The 17,582-nt window shown below is 41.6% G+C and overlaps 1 long non-coding RNA gene across 1 annotated transcript; it reads right to left on the bottom strand.

The window, feature by feature from the left end:
• Positions 1-2,575: 2,575 nt before the first annotated feature.
• On the bottom strand, positions 2,576-17,467 carry LOC148222265 (uncharacterized). The gene is made up of 3 exons (XR_015806423.1): positions 17,260-17,467; positions 16,186-16,273; positions 2,576-2,675 (listed from the first exon to the last, which is right to left on the bottom strand). It is a non-coding gene; the product is annotated as an uncharacterized LOC148222265 (long non-coding RNA).
• Positions 17,468-17,582: the final 115 nt, after the last annotated feature.

The following is a 17,582-nucleotide window of genomic DNA, read 5'->3' as shown; positions in this document are numbered from 1 at the left end:
TCTAGAAACTCACAGTATTTTAATTTATAGACAGATTCTCGCTGCCCCTACAGTTTTTACGCAGTTTTCCATATATTGATTAATTTCTACAGAATCCATGACAGACTTTTTACAACTTTAGTAAGAATGAAAGGATTTTTTTGTTGTTGTTGTTTCATGCCATTGCTCAGAGCTCTGGCGTGTTTGTCCTGCCTCTCTCTCCATCCCCTCCAGGGGCTGGTGCGTGCGCTGTCACTTTGCACGTTGAGCAGCCAGACACAGGACTGGCATTAGAGCCAGGCATTTTAAAAGTATTTTAAAATCAGCTCAGTGCATTGTGCAAAGAGCAGAGCAAGTCACAGCTCAGCACGAGGAGCATGGAGCGCTTTCAGTCTGGAAGCTGCACGGCCAAAATCACACGGTGCTGCCCCAGGAAATCCAATCTCCTGCCAGAGCAGAGCCCTGCACGCCCGACCTGGGAGCCACCTGGCAGGAGCCTGGCCCTGCTGCCCACTCGGGCTGTCAGATGTCTGGTGCAGAAGCCAGCTCTGCCGTCCTGCACACAGAGACTGGCTGCTCCTGACTGGGCTGAAGTGACAACCTGTTTCTGCTAATTCCAGAACGTGCTACCAGGAGCTGTCATTTCGGAGTCATCACGCTCTCTGTTGATATCACTGAAGTTAATCATGCAGAAGGAAAAAGCTTGTATTAAAGCAGATAATTATTCCCCAATTCCTTAATAATACATGCGAAGGAAAGTGATTCTTATTGTCTTGGCAAACCGTGATATTTCAGCACATTTTTTGTTTAATATTAATGCCCAGGTATGTTTCTTCCTTTACACCACCTAGATCAGGGTTGTTACACTGCACAGTGTCTGAGAGGTTTCTTGACTGCGAACTCCTGCACATTATACTCAGCCCATACTTATGCTGTAACACTGGCACAGTGGGAGCTAATTGACAATAAGTAACCTGGTTATCTTGATTGATTTGAGAAGTTTATCCAATTAAAAAGGCAGCTGAGGAGATGTTGTCCCTACCCAACCACCTACCCGTCCTTGCAAGGGCTGTCCAGATCTGTGTGTAACAGCAGCACAGGGATCTGCCAGCTCAAGCCCTCCCAATACAAATACCAGATGGACTTACAAGCCCCAATAAAAGAAATATTAATGCAACATATGGAAATATATTCACTAAAAAAAACAGACTCAAAGAAATATTGATGTGCTTGCTTTCTCAGTGGGACTCATTTGCTAGGGCACAGCTTGCTGCAGTCTCTTAACCACATTTCTCAGCCCTTTTGGCTCTGGGGCCAGGTCACGTGAAGCCAGGCAGATATTTTTGAGCTTTCAACAGGATCCAGATGTCATAGATCCTCCTGGTGCTCTGTCCCCTCCAACCTTCACGTGGATGGCCCTAGCCTGGGTTATAACCAACTGTCTCCTCAAATTAAGTCTGCCCAAAACTTTAAGCCTTCACTTTAATAAAATTCTCTCAGCCCTCAACCCTCAGAGGGGAGGCAGAGGGGAGAAGATGGGGGAATAACATTCTCATTTCACCTCAGAGGTTATTACATCTGTGCTTTGGGAAGCAGCAGACATCAGGGCTAGAGTTCCACAGTTGGACTAGACATAGAGAAAAAAATCTTGCAATTTGTTCTGAAACCAGAAAGATTTCATCCTGTTTTGGAAGCCTTCCAGGTAAAAGCCATGTCTGGGACCCTCTCCAGATTTTCTGCAAAGCACTGGCTGTTTCATTTCCAGATCATTTCAATCCTCAAGATCAAAGGGAGCCTGATTTTAAAAGCAGGAATTAAGTTCTGGTGAAGAAGAAGGCAGTTTAAACTTTGCTGTAACCATGCACACAATTCACAGAGGAGTTTCATCAAAAAGTTTGGGGGGGGTACTGGTTTTGTTTTCTTGTTTGTTTCTTGCTTCATTCCTTTCCTTGTTCTCTCTTATCTTTGATCCAAGCATTTCCCCAAGACACTGCAAGAACATGAGTGTGAGAGGAATATGAAGCAGATTGTAGGGAAAAGGTTGATAATTCCCATTCAAAATTTGCTGGTGTTTTTCTTTCTCAAGAATTTGGCCCAGAAGCAATTCAGAGGAAATTTGGAGAGATGAAGATGGGGGATGAAATGCAGATCACTGCAGCACCACAAACAGCCTTGGGTGTTGTTCTTTGGGCTCTGGATTGATACAGTGGCTCTTTTTCAGCTTCTTTTTAATAATGTCCTCTTCTGTCATCGATGCTCTTTCATGGCAGGTTAACCTCAAAGGGTTTAGATCATTTCCCAGCTTTCCTGTTTGGATTCTACTACAAACACACGAACACAAACCCCAAACCCTCCAGTTCAATTATGAATAGTTAAAAACCTCCACTAAAGTAGTTCGGTAGATTCATCAGATGCTGCTTGGGCTTTAGATTTATCTCAAATAGCATCAAATGGCCAAAAAAAAAAAAAAAAAATCAAACTATTTTTCTGTCACATGCTGTCATACATTGTCAGGAACCTTGTGCTGTAGCTGCAGTGAAGTTGAATCTGATTAAAAGATCAGCAAACAAGGCAGGTTGAGGGGAATTTGATCTCATCATTGCTATGCCTGGAAATACCTGTCATCTTCTAGGTTGTCCTGCACTGTGACACTCCTTCTTATCCAGTTTGCCAATGGACATTCATGGTGACATTCTCTGCAAGCAGAAAAGAGAAAAATAAAAAAGAAAAACTGGGATTTGAACCACACCAATTTTATTTTCAAGTTCTGTATTTTTATTCCCCTGAGATCAAATCTAAACATAAATACCAATTATCAGAGCTACAGACAAATGAATAATTTGTTGTAAAACAATCCTGATTTATTCAAATGAGAGTAGAGGTGAAATTAGAGCTACGCAGGATATTATGTTAAAAAGCACACGCACACAAAAAGAAAACAAAATGTCTAATTTTAACATAGTGTTGTTATCTGTGATTAATGATTTCCGTGGGTGTATAACTCTTATGCAAAAATGCCATGTAATCATGTACATATTTGATTAAATAGCTTAATTTGTGTTCATTTAAAAAAAAATAAAATAAAGCCAAATAAGCTAGATAATGAGTGGGCGTGTTGTAGGAAAAGCAGATGGGATTTGAGGCACTAGCTGTGTTCAAAGGAAGCCACCAATTTCACTTCAAGAATATTTGCGTATGAAAGCTGATATTTTCTAGAAACATTCATGAGTAGAACACAGAGGGAAATTTTGCCAAATTCTGCTGTTTTTAATGAAGGCATGCGGGGGGGAAAAAAGTTCAGCTGAGCCCAGTTAAATTCCCACTCCATAGGAAGAGCATCTTTATTTATTTATTTATTTTTCTATATTTACTGGGAATGTTTTCTTTCTGTGAGTCAATTATACCTAAAGCATCCTTTTGTTTACTTCTGAGCCTCTGACAACAACCTCCCCTTCCTTTGCCTTCACCTGTGGAATTAAACACTTATTTTTCCATCACACAAGAAAAAAAGACACCTCCCCAGACTGGAAATAATGGGATTCTTTTGTGGTAAAGCTGTGTAAATCACAGTGTCAAATGAATGGACAAAGCTTTAATGGGGCTAATAAACACGTCCCTCTGTATTGACCAAGGGGACTTTTTATGAAAATGATCAAATAAAGTAATAAAAAAGAAGGGGCTTCCCCTCTGGGTTTATGAGCTCTCTTGTTACACATCATGTATGACACACTGACTGGCAGAATATATGATGGACTGTCATACATTGCAGAATGACTTCAATTAGGATGATAAGATGACAAGTTCCCATAGTTCATATCTGGGTTGGCTGTGGGGTTTTTTTTTTCAATGGGGCTCTTACTTTGACCTCTTTCTTTCTAATGTTTGATATGAAATTTAAAGGGCCGGTTGAGGTCATAGGAGACAAAATATGACTTATGTCAGGGGAGGGAGAGGAAGGCCGCTTGTTTCTTTGTTTTCTTTTATATCCACGGGTAGGATCCTGTAATTCAGCCTCTGACTCACTATTGAAAATAATTAATGCCAACAGTTCAACCCACACTCACAACTCCAGAATTATAAACCAACGCGTACAGCCTGTCACTCAAAACTGACTGCAAAAATCACTGCAAAACCCCCCCAAAAACCTACCAACAAATCTGGAGGCACATCGGGCAAGGTGACACATGATCCAATATCCACGTGTGTCATTTATTTGCTTTATACTGACCAATCCTGCACGTGGAATTACAGGGACTTGTGTGTATTTTTGCAGGAAAGAGATTGACTTTGGGCCCATAAAGACGCTCTGGATGAAGCAGAAGGCTAAAATAATTTGCATTTCTGGGATTGTCCACCTAAAACCTTGGTTTCAGTCTCTCTATTTGGCTGAGACATGCAGGAAATTTTAACTTGAAGAAGGATTTGTGCTCAAGATGGATGGTGAGGCAGTGCTGTCAGCACTGCGAAACATAAAGAAGAAAAAAAAGGTACAAATTAGGAAGCACTTAGAATTTACAGATGGTTTTGAGGGTCTGAAAAACTTAAAATGTTAATAATAACCCCCCAAAAAAGCCAGTGTGCAAGCCCTTCTTCTAGGGCTGTTTTAGGGTTCTTTAAAGGACTATGTTCCAATGGTCATCAAGAGCAAATATTGCTCTTGTAAGACCTACATATAATACTACTGGGTCAGGCTCAATCTCAGACTGCTTCTTCTGTGGCAGCTATAAAACAGACAGAATGAAGATGGAAAGCTATTCATCCTCTGCAGGGCTAAGCAGGCTCCCTGATATTGCTGATCCTGGGGACCATCATCTGCCTGACCCCAGGGATGCTCCCTGGCCGAGCAGCATCGCCTCACCCACTCAGACTCTGACCCAGGCATTTTACATGGCTGCATGATTTGAAACAGCCCACCAACCTGGAAAGGGAAAATGCTTTCCAATGGAAGATCACATATTTTCCAGGTGGCCTGTTCTGAGGATTCAGCATTATTGCAAGGGATTTGCCTTTAAGTCAAAAAATTGCTTGTGTACGAGTCTCAAAAGCAAATCAGTAAGTGGAAGGAGTGGGATAATGGAGGCACTTATCTCTGCACAAAGTCACAAGTTAGATTTGCATAGATCCTGGCAGGAATGACTCTGACTTTGAAGAATGGCACATGTCATGGTGCAGCCACAGCAAAAAATGTAACTCAAACACAGGAAAGAAAAGCCTCACTAGGTAGAAACTGAATAGCAAAACTCACTTCACTTCTCCTTAGCTCTGAAAAGCCACAAATATTAGGAGATTCCAGGAAGAATTTCCTGGGCATCTACTCCTTGGGATAAATCTAGGTCTAAATCTAGACTAATGTGCCCAGAAGCTCCTCTTGAAGGAAAAAGAGAAAGAAAAAAGAAAAGAATAAATGGGGAAAATTCAGCTGAGTTTAATCTGAAGAGTGTATCCATCACCAAAAATGATACAAATCAGCTATTACTGGATCATGCAAAGGCAACTCCACTACCTGTGATCCTTCCTTCGCTTTCTAAACCTCTTTTCAGCCCAGCCTAATGAATTGTCAGAACTGTCAGACAGCTCCAAGGAATGACAAATGTCTATGATTTGCTGCTGCTACTCTGCTGAAAACACCTGATGTATATAGTCCTGAAATCCTCTGTTTTGTATTAAAGGCAAGTGTAAGCTGAAGGAATTGGTGTACATGTAGAGTTATTTTCTTTCCTTTTACATAAATGTAGCTTAACAAAAAGAATATGATAAAAGAAAGTTCAGGTTGAATATTAAAGTACTCCTCAATCAGGAAATATCAAAAAAATAAGGCAGAAAATACAGCCTCAACCGTGGCCCATTTTGAACATTTCACAATACAATATTTATTTACACTATTTAATATTGTATATATTAACTCTCTATGACCTGATATAAAACTTGCAATGATATATCTTCATCCTTGCATGATGTTTTCTTAATCAGAATTATAGATAATGCAACACAAAGCATTTTAACTCCACAAAGAAATTGTTTGACACACAATAAGATCAGTCAAATAATTAATCTGACAAATATCAGAGTTTGAGTTATACAGGCTCCAAACATTTATTAACTTGCAGCCAGATTCTGTGAACATTTGTCATTGACTTAAATGGGTCTAAGATTTCACTTCTTGACGAGTGACAGGCCCTGATGGGTATTTAGTCATTTCTGCTATACCAGATTGGCACTGTACTTAATACATTTGCTAATTCTGTCATAGAACTTACTCTCTATAACATTCCCCTGCATCTTCCCTGAAGAAACTCTTGTGAATCTGTCCCTTCAATAACACATACAGAAAAAACATAGTTTTGAAAAACAGACAGTATGAGTCTTGCCTAATTAGTCACTTGTCCAGCACTGTAATGCATTTAGAAAAGGCTCCAATTGACTGGGAGAATAATTTTTGCTGCTTCAATGCTTGTTGGATGATATTTTCACAACAATCACTTTGTTTGTATGACTTTACAGGGAAAAGAGAGAGACACAACCGTGGCACTATCCTTGAAGGTAACAGACACTGAGAGGCTGATCTTGGTAAGGTTGGGAGTGTCACAAATTGTGCTTCTCAGTTGAAAGACTGGAGAAAAAACACTGAGGTTGTAGAAAGCAGAACCAACTGTGTAGGAGCCAAGCAGAGATGATCTTTCCTCTCACTGTCACAACCTGTCTGGGACAGGTTTACTGTCACAGACTGAGCTGCCTGGGAATACAGTCCAGACTCTAAACACTGCCAAAAGTAAGAACTTTGATCAGAACCATGAGGACATTTTGTCATATTTCTTGCAGACCACCTCATTTCCACCGTGGGAAGAAAAAAATAGCACTGTTTGTAGATCAAAAGGTAATGCCAACCACTCCCCTGTAAGTGTGCACAGTGATCTCCATGAATGGTAGAGCCAAGGGTGATGCTTCAAAGATGGAAAATGAAGTTAAGCTAGGTCTTGATATTTTTTCAACTCCATTAATGCTTCAGGCTCTCTTCAAGCCAAGAGTATCCTCAATTCCTATTTCCCAATGAATCAGGCCTAGTCAAAAAAAGAAAATACTTGCCCAGCCCTTGTAAGTCTCATTAAAGGGAGGATTGGGAGGAAAAAAAAAAAAAAAACAACAAAAAAAGCCTACAAAATTTAAATTGATTAATTGGCTCACATGAAAGGCTGTAAAATGGAAGGCCCCTGTGCTGTGTGTCTCACAATAAAGCTCCCCTGGCACACACTTGCACAGCTGCTACCTTGGTGTGGATGTCTGCAGATGATACAACATTGCCATATCTCTGGATATCATCCCAATGAACACTTTCCTCCTCAAAGCACTCCTGTGAGCCTTCCTGCTTTACAGACAGCGAACTGAGGCACAGAGAAGACAGACAGAGACCTCCAAGGCATCAAGCTTGCTGGCACCTACTGAAGTCTAGAGCAATCGAGCCTCTAAACCGGGGTCAAACACTGGAGAGTTTCATCCGGGAGGCTTTGCCCTTGGTGGTCAGCTCCAATTAATCAGGGCACGGAAAACAAGTCCCCATATATTGAGTGGCTGTCTCAATACTGGCATCCTGCCTCCTCTCCCTTATGATCAGAAGTGGGTTTGGGCCAAGCCTGCCTGAGTGAAGGTTTTGGGTTGTCATCCCCTGTGCTGTCTCGTCAGAGCGCATTGATGGGGCTGTGTGAGGATCTCCCAGGGCATCAGTGCTGCTGGGCAACAAAGAGGGGCTGCTGCTTTCTGAGCAATCAGAGCTGAGCTCCCAAAAGCAGCCTCAGCAAAGGGCAGGAGGAAGCTCTGAAACACTGCTGGTCCCATAGATGCACTGCAAATGAAGATGTGTATACCCAGGCAGGAGGAATAATGAGAAATGTATGCCGAAGAGATTACTGGGTTTCTCTGTTAGATTAACTCGAGTTTGACAGTGGTTGGGTTTGGGAAATCCTCTATGATTTAAGAATAAGAATTCTTCTCTAAGTGGCCTAAAACTCACTGCTATATCATCACTTGCTGTTGTCAAATAAATAATCATGCGAAATCAGCTGCAGAGAAAAGTCTGCTGTAGAAGAGAGTTCATGCATGACATATGATATATCTTTTCACAGGGACAGATACATCTTTCTTACAGCCAGCATGCAGCTTCCTTCACTGCACCTTCCCTCCCATCCAAATCACCTCAAATAAATGTGAGTTCTGCTGTGTTCACAGTAATTCCTTCATTTTTAAACACATAATGGAAATGTATAACTAGTCCTCATAAAAATTTATATCTCAATTCGTCCCTTTAATTTATAACAGGCCCTCCAGGCAGTTATTATTCAAACATTAATAAAATGCCTATGGATCACCAAAAGCATCAATTTTCAGATCCACCTCCCCTCCTATTTGTACATATATAAAGCCAGATTAGAGTTAATGCCACTTCTGTGTCTAACAACAATTACGCCTTTAATAAGATAGGAACAAATGATATATTATCTTAATCATGTTAGGAATTTGAGTTCTTTCCATGAAACAAAGTTGAATTTTTTATGCCCTTTGTGACAATTGTTACTTAACAGCCTATGTGTTTGGATATTGCAGTTTATGCAAATGTTCATGTTCTATAAATTTTAGATTTATCTCCATTTATCATTCCACATGTTCTAATATACAGACATTATGGTTTAGTGTCTGACTCTGCACACAGTCTAAAATATGATTAGGATACTTTTCATTTATTTATAACATGGAAAAAAGGATGGGGGGGTAGAGGCAAGATCCTCCACTTCCATAAAACCATGTACTGTGCAGAGCTGCAAAAGCCATCTTAGAATTTGGTCTTTCAGTTACTAACAGATGAATTTCAAAGGATTGAGGTTTATAAGGGAAATCTTTATTCTGTGCTCTAAAATCAGTCACAAGTTCATTGTATATCACACTTTAACAACTCTTACTCAGGAGAGTAATTATGGCTAATATGAGCTCTCCCATAGAGAGACAAGGAGACAACTTGAATGCACAACTGTTTTTGGATTGAAGCCACTTTAGAGGATCATTAGGATCATAAAGATTTGTAGGAAAGAAAACCCTGGTATTTTTCATTTTTCTGCTGGGACATTTAAAGCTTCTTGAATCTGGAGAAGAGAGCAAGAAAAGTAGATCCTAGGCCATAGCTTCATCTTGCAAAAATCACTACAGTTGGATTGACCTCAAAGAAACCATAGCAAATTATGTAATTGGAGAAGCTGGACCTTTGCATAGCCATGAAAAGAAAAAACAAACAAAAAAAGACCCCCCAAAAATAACTACTCTCCTATCTGAGGTCTAAAGTAGGTTAAACTTACTCATAGACTTCATCCACAAGAACTCACAGTGATGTTTCAAGTGGGTGCTGAGCTAAGGGGGAATTACTAGGAATGGATCTGTTGTTGTGGTTTCTTTACACCAACATAGTGAAGGAGCAGGAATTCAGCTGTACCATCTTGCCTTTATGATGGAACCTGTGCTGCTCCCAGGTTTTAGCTGTCCAGCAAATCTGTCTCCTTTAGAGAGCTCACAGCACTATCTGCAGGATTTTATTGCTGTGTCTCCCACCACTGCCAGAGGGAAGCTCCTGTTCCTCCACCGAGGTGTCCCTGCATTTCCTGGGCAGTGTAGAAAAAGCTGATGAAGACCCAGGGAGGGACCAAAATTAAAGTGAACCCCATTACGACAGGAGCTGCCTTCCCATGTGTTTCATTATTAATACTGAGTTCAATTACTCTGATTTCTTCTGTTGATGAATTAGTAGCACCAGAATCAAGTCCCTGGCTGATACCCATTTGTCTTTGCTTATAAGTGCTAATGTGATCCTGTTCCTTTAAAATCAAACTCCTGCTTCAGTCACTTTACATCTTTGCAACACTAACTGTCTTTTCACTAATTGGTTCTGTGTAAATGAAACAAGCTGAAAAACACTGTGGCACCAATAAATATTAATAAGTTATTGTTTGTTTTCTTTACCTTGCTTATGAATTCATACAAAGACAGTGCTAAGACATTAACTCCAGTCTATTAATTGCCACCTGATAATTGCCACCTGATACTTTTCTCCTGGATAATTAGGTACCCATTAGTTCTAATCAAGTAGTTACTTAATTATTGCAGTAATTAGTCTAATGGACTAGCAAATTGAAGCTTTATCACTTTTGGATACTTAATGTTCCTGACAGAGTACTTCACAAGTGTCAGGGTTCCTGATTCAGCAACCTGCCATCGATGAAGCCCCTGCTGCCACCTCCACCCACCCACACTGCTCCCTGGACACACACAGCAGAGCCTGGATGTGTGAAGCCAGAAGCAACAAAAATTTGAGCCCCTGTTTCTTCTCGTTCCCCTTCCCACCCCTGCCTATGCCTCCCCTCCTGTGCTCTTACTGCTCAGCTCATTCCACGCCAAAAGAACTTTGTTGGGAAATTAAATAACATCTTGGCATGGAGATCACATGCATTAGGCTGTACAGCAGCATGAGTCAAAGAAAGGAGCTAATGTTGGCAGGTGTGGGAAGAAAAAAGCAACTGTGAGGGGAGAAATAATAAGGAGTGTTCATGAATACTCATATATAGCCCTGCTTGGAAAGGGAGAGGGAGAGGAGCAAAGCAGACTGGTGGTAAATGAAGGCATGGCTCCAAGGTCTGGGACTGGTAATAGGTCTCTCCTCTATCTCCAGATTGGAGGTGCAAATCTAACAGAGATTTTTAGTGAATAGAAAAATATGGAAAATCCTTTTGGTTTTTTTCCTGCCCATGGCCTCTGTCTCCCAGAGTTGGTGGGCAAGAGGCCATTTCTCTCCGCCATAGTTTTATAGTTAATATTGCACTTAATTCTAACTAGGCTCTCAATTCCACAGTTCTACAATATTCCACTGAGAAATGCCATCCTCACCCCTGTACTCTGTCCATGCATCATCTTGTGCACTGTGCTTGCTTTTGAATACTGTGTTTGAGATGGATATAACAAGCACAGACATTTAGAAGCATTAAATGTGAATTTATCTCTCCCACTGATCATCTGATGCAGATTCTCTCCTGTTTCTTCATGTCAGATTTGTATCAGAATTGATCATCAAACCCTTTGGCAAGTGTCATCTGCCCCAGACGCTGCAATGTGTAACATATACGCATTCATTGTACTGGGAAGGGGAAAAAAAGATTGATCCTGACCAGAAATAAAGAGGCTAATTCCATTCAATAAAAGCTTGACAACTTGCTAATGATTAAACTACTTCACATATGTGGTAAGATTATGTATTCTGAAATAGATGTATTTATCTGTCTTGATCAAATAGCTCCTGTTTCCATTGCTGCTAACAGTGGAGCAGTCTCAGATATTACCCGGAGGAACAGGCTCTGGAACATGCCCTGGCTGGGTCCTGCTGGAATGTTTTGGGTTTCCAAAGAGCCAGGTACCTGGGCTGGCTTTTTATGGATGGCAAGGTACAGACTGGTGGCACTGAAGAGAAATTAGTGGTGCTCACCTGGGTTTTGACCTACTATGGAACTGGAACAAGGGCAAGTTGTGGGTCAGATGTCTCTTATGTGACAAAAGCTGTGTAATTTATAATTTAGGTTATCACACAGAGACTAGAGTCCCCTAGTCTACCATTTAATGCACACTCATAGAACAAATTAAACCACACAACCTAGAATCCTCACAAAATATGGAACTTATTTTACTTATTGACCTATCCCTAGTATGTTCACATTATCAGAGCTGGCAAGCCAACCGTTTTCAGGAAAAACAAGTAATTTAGCAACTTTATCCCTCCTAATTCTTCTCACTGCATGAAAAACAGTGTCCTTTTACAGTTGCTTTGCATTCTTACCCAAAATATGATAGACCATGACAGAGAGGTCACTGGCTCCTGATTTTTCTGCCACAGCTCCATATGCATCCATCACAACCAGCTGGAGATGTCATTTCTTCTGAAGTTACTCTTAAGGTAACAGTCAATAAAACCTCATGCTGCTACTGGAAAACCTTGCCACAAAACTGCTTAAACACCTGTGTGGGGCCACTGAGCAATAACAATCCCATGCACTGAAAGCAAAATTAGGCAAAGCATATTTGGCCCATTAAGAAAACATATTGCTTGAAATTACAGTGCCTCAGGATGCCTAGATCTTGCATGTTGTGCTGGCTCCAGAGGTGAGGGCTCCCAGCTCTGTTCAGCACGGGACATTTACTGACCTGATTTCAGTGGCTGAGAACACTGTCTCTGACAAAGAAATCTGGCAGAGAAATTTTTGATGGTGAGAAACAGCAACATCCTTGTCCATCAATAGCCCTAAGTTGTAACTGATGCTAAAAAAATAAGCAAAGCCACTTGAAGAAGGCAGAAAATCAGTGGAAAGCTTGGAAAATCAGTGATGCTGGATCCATCTGAGCTTCTGAGTACTGAAGGCACCCAAGACCATACACATGTCCCTCAGCATGCAGCTGAGAGCATGGAAACGCTGGCAGCCTCATCTGATTTCCCCAAATTACTTGGACTTCTCTGTCCCACAGCCTTGGTGCAGAGCAGCTTCTCCATGGGTGCTGCCCAGTGCATGGGCTGGCACTCGGGGGACAAAGGACAGCAGGCTGGGGGAACCATCACAAGGGTCTCACCCAAACTGTGCCAGCTCTGAGGCCGAACAGAGACTGCCCGTCTCCAGCACTATTGATCCTGCACAAGCACTAAATTCATTGTAAGGGTGCTGAGAGACAGCGAGCAAACCATACGTGACAGATGTTAGTCACGTTGCTTAATGCACTACTCGGAGGTGTTCAGATGCTCTCGTGATGGGGGTGCAAATAAAATCAAAGCAGAAGAGAGTGAAACAGGCTAAGATGATTTTTAGTTTTGGAAGGGTAAAAAGGGTTTTTTTAGCTTGAGGAGGAGTAAATTTTGTAGTATTTTTCCCTCTGGATCTGACATCATAGATTTTTCCTCTGGATCTGATTTTGAAGCAGACTTTTAGAATTCTTTAGAAATTACACTGCAACCAGAAAACTGGAAAGCAAACCAAGAATACCTTTTATGTTGAAAATACCAGGAAAAACAGTCCAATGGCTATTGAGAAAGATGCAGAACTCATCAAGGCCAAATTGTTTGGAAATCTTATGAAAGAGGAAAAAAACCCCAAAATAATAAAGCAAGATCTTTCGTACCCTTTCCCCACTTCTCTCTGTGCTGTTTCCAGAACTTCAGTTCACAGGCTCAGTTGCAATCAATTTTAGCTTGTAACAATTCAGCAGTTTAAGATCTCCATAACAGTTTAGACCACCGCTGTTCAATGGGCTGCACTGATTTTGGAAAAGCCTGAGTTGTGCTGAGGAGGAGAGTAAGTGCAGAGGAAGGAAGAATCAGGGAGGCAAGCTGCTTCCAATTTGTCTATACAGAATCTAAGATGTTTTTATGGAGTGTGGGTTATTATTGGAAAGAACTTAGTCTTCACCTCTTTGAGAAGCTCTCTGAGTGCTTCCTTTATGAGTTTTGTCATTTTCTTGCTTGGAACACATGGAACAAATGCCAGCCCACAGGATACAGGGGATAAGGCAAGATCAAAGACAACCATTCAGCTTTTTCCCACTGAATAAAGCAGGGCTGTTTGCCTGTTTGGGAAGGTCAGTAGCAAAGTATCTACGGGATGACCACTAAGTGGTTCCTCGTGAGAACCTCTGGTGAACACCAAATGGAAAACACCTTTCACAAAGGTAATGGGGATTCTGCTTAAGAGAGGCCCCTTGAAATGTTAGTGAGGGGTAACTAAGTCATGAACAGTCTGGCCCTTTCTCCCTTCTCCTGATGGCCATGAGCCATCTGGGAAAAGTTTGGCACCCAAGCAATTCAGTGGCAAAACGACCCTCAAGAAGCAGTGGCTGCAAGCAGAATCTGAGGAAAACAGAATGATTAATTACTTTGGAAAGGCACCCCAAGCCATCACTTCATCCAAGCCATAATTTCATCCTTCTGGCCAGAAGCAGGCAGAGACCTGGGAGCAGCAGCATGAGCAGTAAGGCTACAAAAACCCAGCATCATAATCTGAACCAGCCCCCACCTCCCCAAAGAGTCTGGGGGTGTTGGATGGCCACTCACTTTCCCTTTTAGAACAACAAGTTTCCTGCTCTCCTGCTCAACTCATTTACATCATCCTAGTGCAGAATTGAGATGGTCTGAGGTTACCAGTAAGGACAGAGAAGGACTGATTACTGAAATTTGGCTGTATGAGTTGTTGAATCCCTGGATTTGGGGTTCTTTGCTTTTTGTTGTGTTTTGGAGGTTTTTTACAGGTTATTCTCAGCTGCCTATCAAACGGGGCCATGATGAAACCCAACATCTTGCAGAGACATAAAATGGAAAACAGGCAACTCATCAGAAAAGTAGCAGCTGTTTTACACCATTCACTAAACAAAATTATCATACACTAAAAACTAGATTTAGCAGTTTAAAAGAGCTACTAACGCAAAATTAGCTGGAGACAACAGCGTGGTTTTGTAACTGACAGTGCTTCACTCCAACGCCCTAATTCATGCAAAAACAACTTAGGAAACATTAAACGGCTGATGCTTTTGGAAAGGGGAAGAGCATCCACTTTCAATAGCTGCTTAGGAAGAACATGCAGATTTATTACATCATCTTTTTTCCTTTTACAAATTTTAAATAAGAATTGTGTCAAAACTGCCACCTCTTAAATAACAACGATGTTATAGTCCTCCTGACAGAGGGAGATACCAGCTTTTATTGGCAAGTCATTTGTATTTATGGCAGGCTGAAAGCCAGTAAAAAGGTTGTGCAGAACTTTAACAGTGAATGAGATGGAATAAGAAGGCCTTGAGCACTTTGGATCATCAAATACTTCAATAACTGGATATGGTTGTGCATACAACCATAAATTCATACACATGGAGAGGATATAAAGACACAATTGCCATATGAATGCACTTTCTGTTGCCTTCTGGAAGCTCATATGTGTGATCCATTCTAGATACAGGTGCCACACAAGCTTTCCTTTGGCCCAGCTGTGTTTCCCATCGAGAATGAAAATTTTCCTGTGTTGTAGAAATATCCTTCCCATAACTAACACATCTTATGAGAATTAGAAATCTGCCTGGCACTGATCACTCTACTACCAAAGGATATGTGGCTTGGCTGGAGATCTGTCATCTTGTAACAGTGAAGGGGTGAGTCCTGATTGCTTGGGACTGGATTTAATTTGTCTGTACAATTACTAAGATAAGAACTTGGTTTATTTTCCCATGAAGTAGATGCCCTACTCTGGCTGAGGTGCTTCCATATCTCCTATATTGTCAAGTCTCCTCATCTGTCTGATCTGACCCTGCCTGTCTTAGGGGATTCTCCCATCAAGTCCCATCAAAATCCTGCCTGAGGGAAGAATTCAGGGCTGGATATAGAGTGAAAAAGGAATAAAGTTTTAGCCAAGGTCTGGCTATTTGTTCTGTGCAGACAAGTTGTGGCCCTGAAGAAGTCTTTTGTTTCCTAAAAAATTGTGAGGATAGGAGCATAAAAAGTGCCCTGTACTTCAAGGGTATTTTTATTTAGATGCTACTCTTCAAAAGACTATATATAGCAGGAAGAGTCTAGTTGCAATCTAAAGTTTGAAAAGTTGCAGACTCTTGCAGACAGTCTGATGGATCTAAATTTTTCAGCTAAACAACATCTATGCTCTTGACCTGAGACCTAGATTTCACATTTCAGGAATTAAATGAGCATCATTTTCTAAAAGACATTAGACCAAGGCTGGGCTATCCAAAGGATGGCTTCACGATTTAGATGAAGATGTTGTCATGTCAAGGAGACTTAAAACCTGACATATCTTTTTTCTATTGAAAAGCCAGACCTAGTTTGTTATATCACATTGTAGCTTCTTATGTACAGGAGACAAAGGAAAAGTGGAGGTTTTTCTGGATTTAACATCTCTTAGAGGGTTCTCTGCATTAACAGGGCATAAAGCTCAGTGCCCCTGATGATCTGGCCTTGCCTTAAATTACTCTGTTTGAAATTTATCCTCAGACTGTGCCAAAACCCTGCCAAAATATAAAGGAAATATTTGTGACCTCTGCCAAACCGTGAATCTTCTGTGTCTGAGATACCTCAGATGCTTTGATAAGACTGGAGGAGTGGAGCCTGAAGAAAGGGGAGTGGGAAGTGAAAGGAAATCTATCCCTTACCTCATAGTGCAGAATTCAGGTGTGTGCCTGAGTACCCATCCTCCTTCCATGCAGAAATCCTTTTTCTCTCAGGAAAGTGTTCAGCCTGCTTTAAAAAAAAAAAAAAAAAAAAAAAAAAAAAAAAAAAAAAAAAAGAAAAGAAAAATTAAAACAGAAAGTAAATTGTGATGCAAGAGATCTTACCCCCTTGAAAGGGCTGCATTCTACCTCAAGGAATTGGAGCCCTCGCTTTTCTTTGGCTGCAAATACAAAAACTGAGCTTGTGGGTCACAGGTATGTCCCAAAGTGGGATCTTCTGGGCCCTGGGCAGCCCCCAAAGCCACCCAGGTATGCCACTGCTGCAGCCCTGGGGGGATGGAGACGAAATCTCCTGGCAAGCAAGGCACAGAGCCGGAGGAGAGATTGACTGATCTTGTTTCGGATCAGATGGATGGCTCTAAGTGACCTGTAAAGACACTCCCTCAGCCCTGAGCCACAGCATTAAGAGCCAAGACACCACTAGCACGTCTGAAGTAGTTATTAGTGACTGAAGTAACACTTGTCAACTGCAACTTCAGTTTCAACTAATAGTTTAACAGCATCAACTAGAAGAAAGGTTATATCTCAGTGTGTCGGGTGTGCTGCTGACACTTAAAGGAAATAATTGGTAGACTTAGATCAGGGGCAAATGCCAGTGGTAGAACAGGGGAGGAGGTTGGGTACTCGAAACAAAACTTCAACAGTATCGTGTAATACAAGAGTCAGGAATCCATTCTAAGCCCTGGCATAAAAAGTATGAGGAACCTGAAACCCAGCGTGTGGAAAGAGCTCTGTTCTCCCCACATAAGCTGGATAGCTGTGATTTCTAAAGACCCATCTACAGTTGCAGTTTGCAGCCCTGTCCTAACAAGAGAAAAGAAACAAACATGTTGCCCCTTGAAGTTGTTGGCCAGCCCTTTGGAAAGCACATGTAATGCAATCTCCAGCTGATTTTTGGCTTCAGGACAGCCCAAGAGTGAAAGTGTGTATGTGTGTGTGTGTGTATTAATGTGTACTGTGGAGAAGTCTGGAATGAAGTGCAGAGTCTCATTTTACCTGTACTTGGGCTGTGTGATGCTAAAATAGAGGAATTAGCATGCAAATCCAGCAGTCTTCTGGCTGTCATCACCTTCCAATTAGCTGCATTTGGTTTTGGTGGGTGCTGAAGGATTGTGTCAGCAGGTGAGGTGGGATGTCTGAAGGGTGCTCTGGCTGCCACGGGCAGGAGGGTGCTCTGCGTGTGCATGTTTGTGCCTTATGCTGCTGGCTGGAACGATGCTGGCCTGCCAAAATAAAAGCACTGCTGTCACTCACTGGCCAGAGGAACTGATTCTGGTCCTGGTGACCCTACATTTCTGCAAACGTTAGTGCAATAACCA

This window comes from Sturnus vulgaris, chromosome 13 (assembly GCF_052056855.1).
Source record: "Sturnus vulgaris isolate bStuVul1 chromosome 13, bStuVul1.hap1, whole genome shotgun sequence".
In the NCBI taxonomy this organism is placed as follows: domain Eukaryota; kingdom Metazoa; phylum Chordata; class Aves; order Passeriformes; family Sturnidae; genus Sturnus; species Sturnus vulgaris.
The sequence above is the reverse complement of the archived record's forward strand: the minus strand, read 5'-3'. Positions and strand labels throughout refer to the sequence as shown.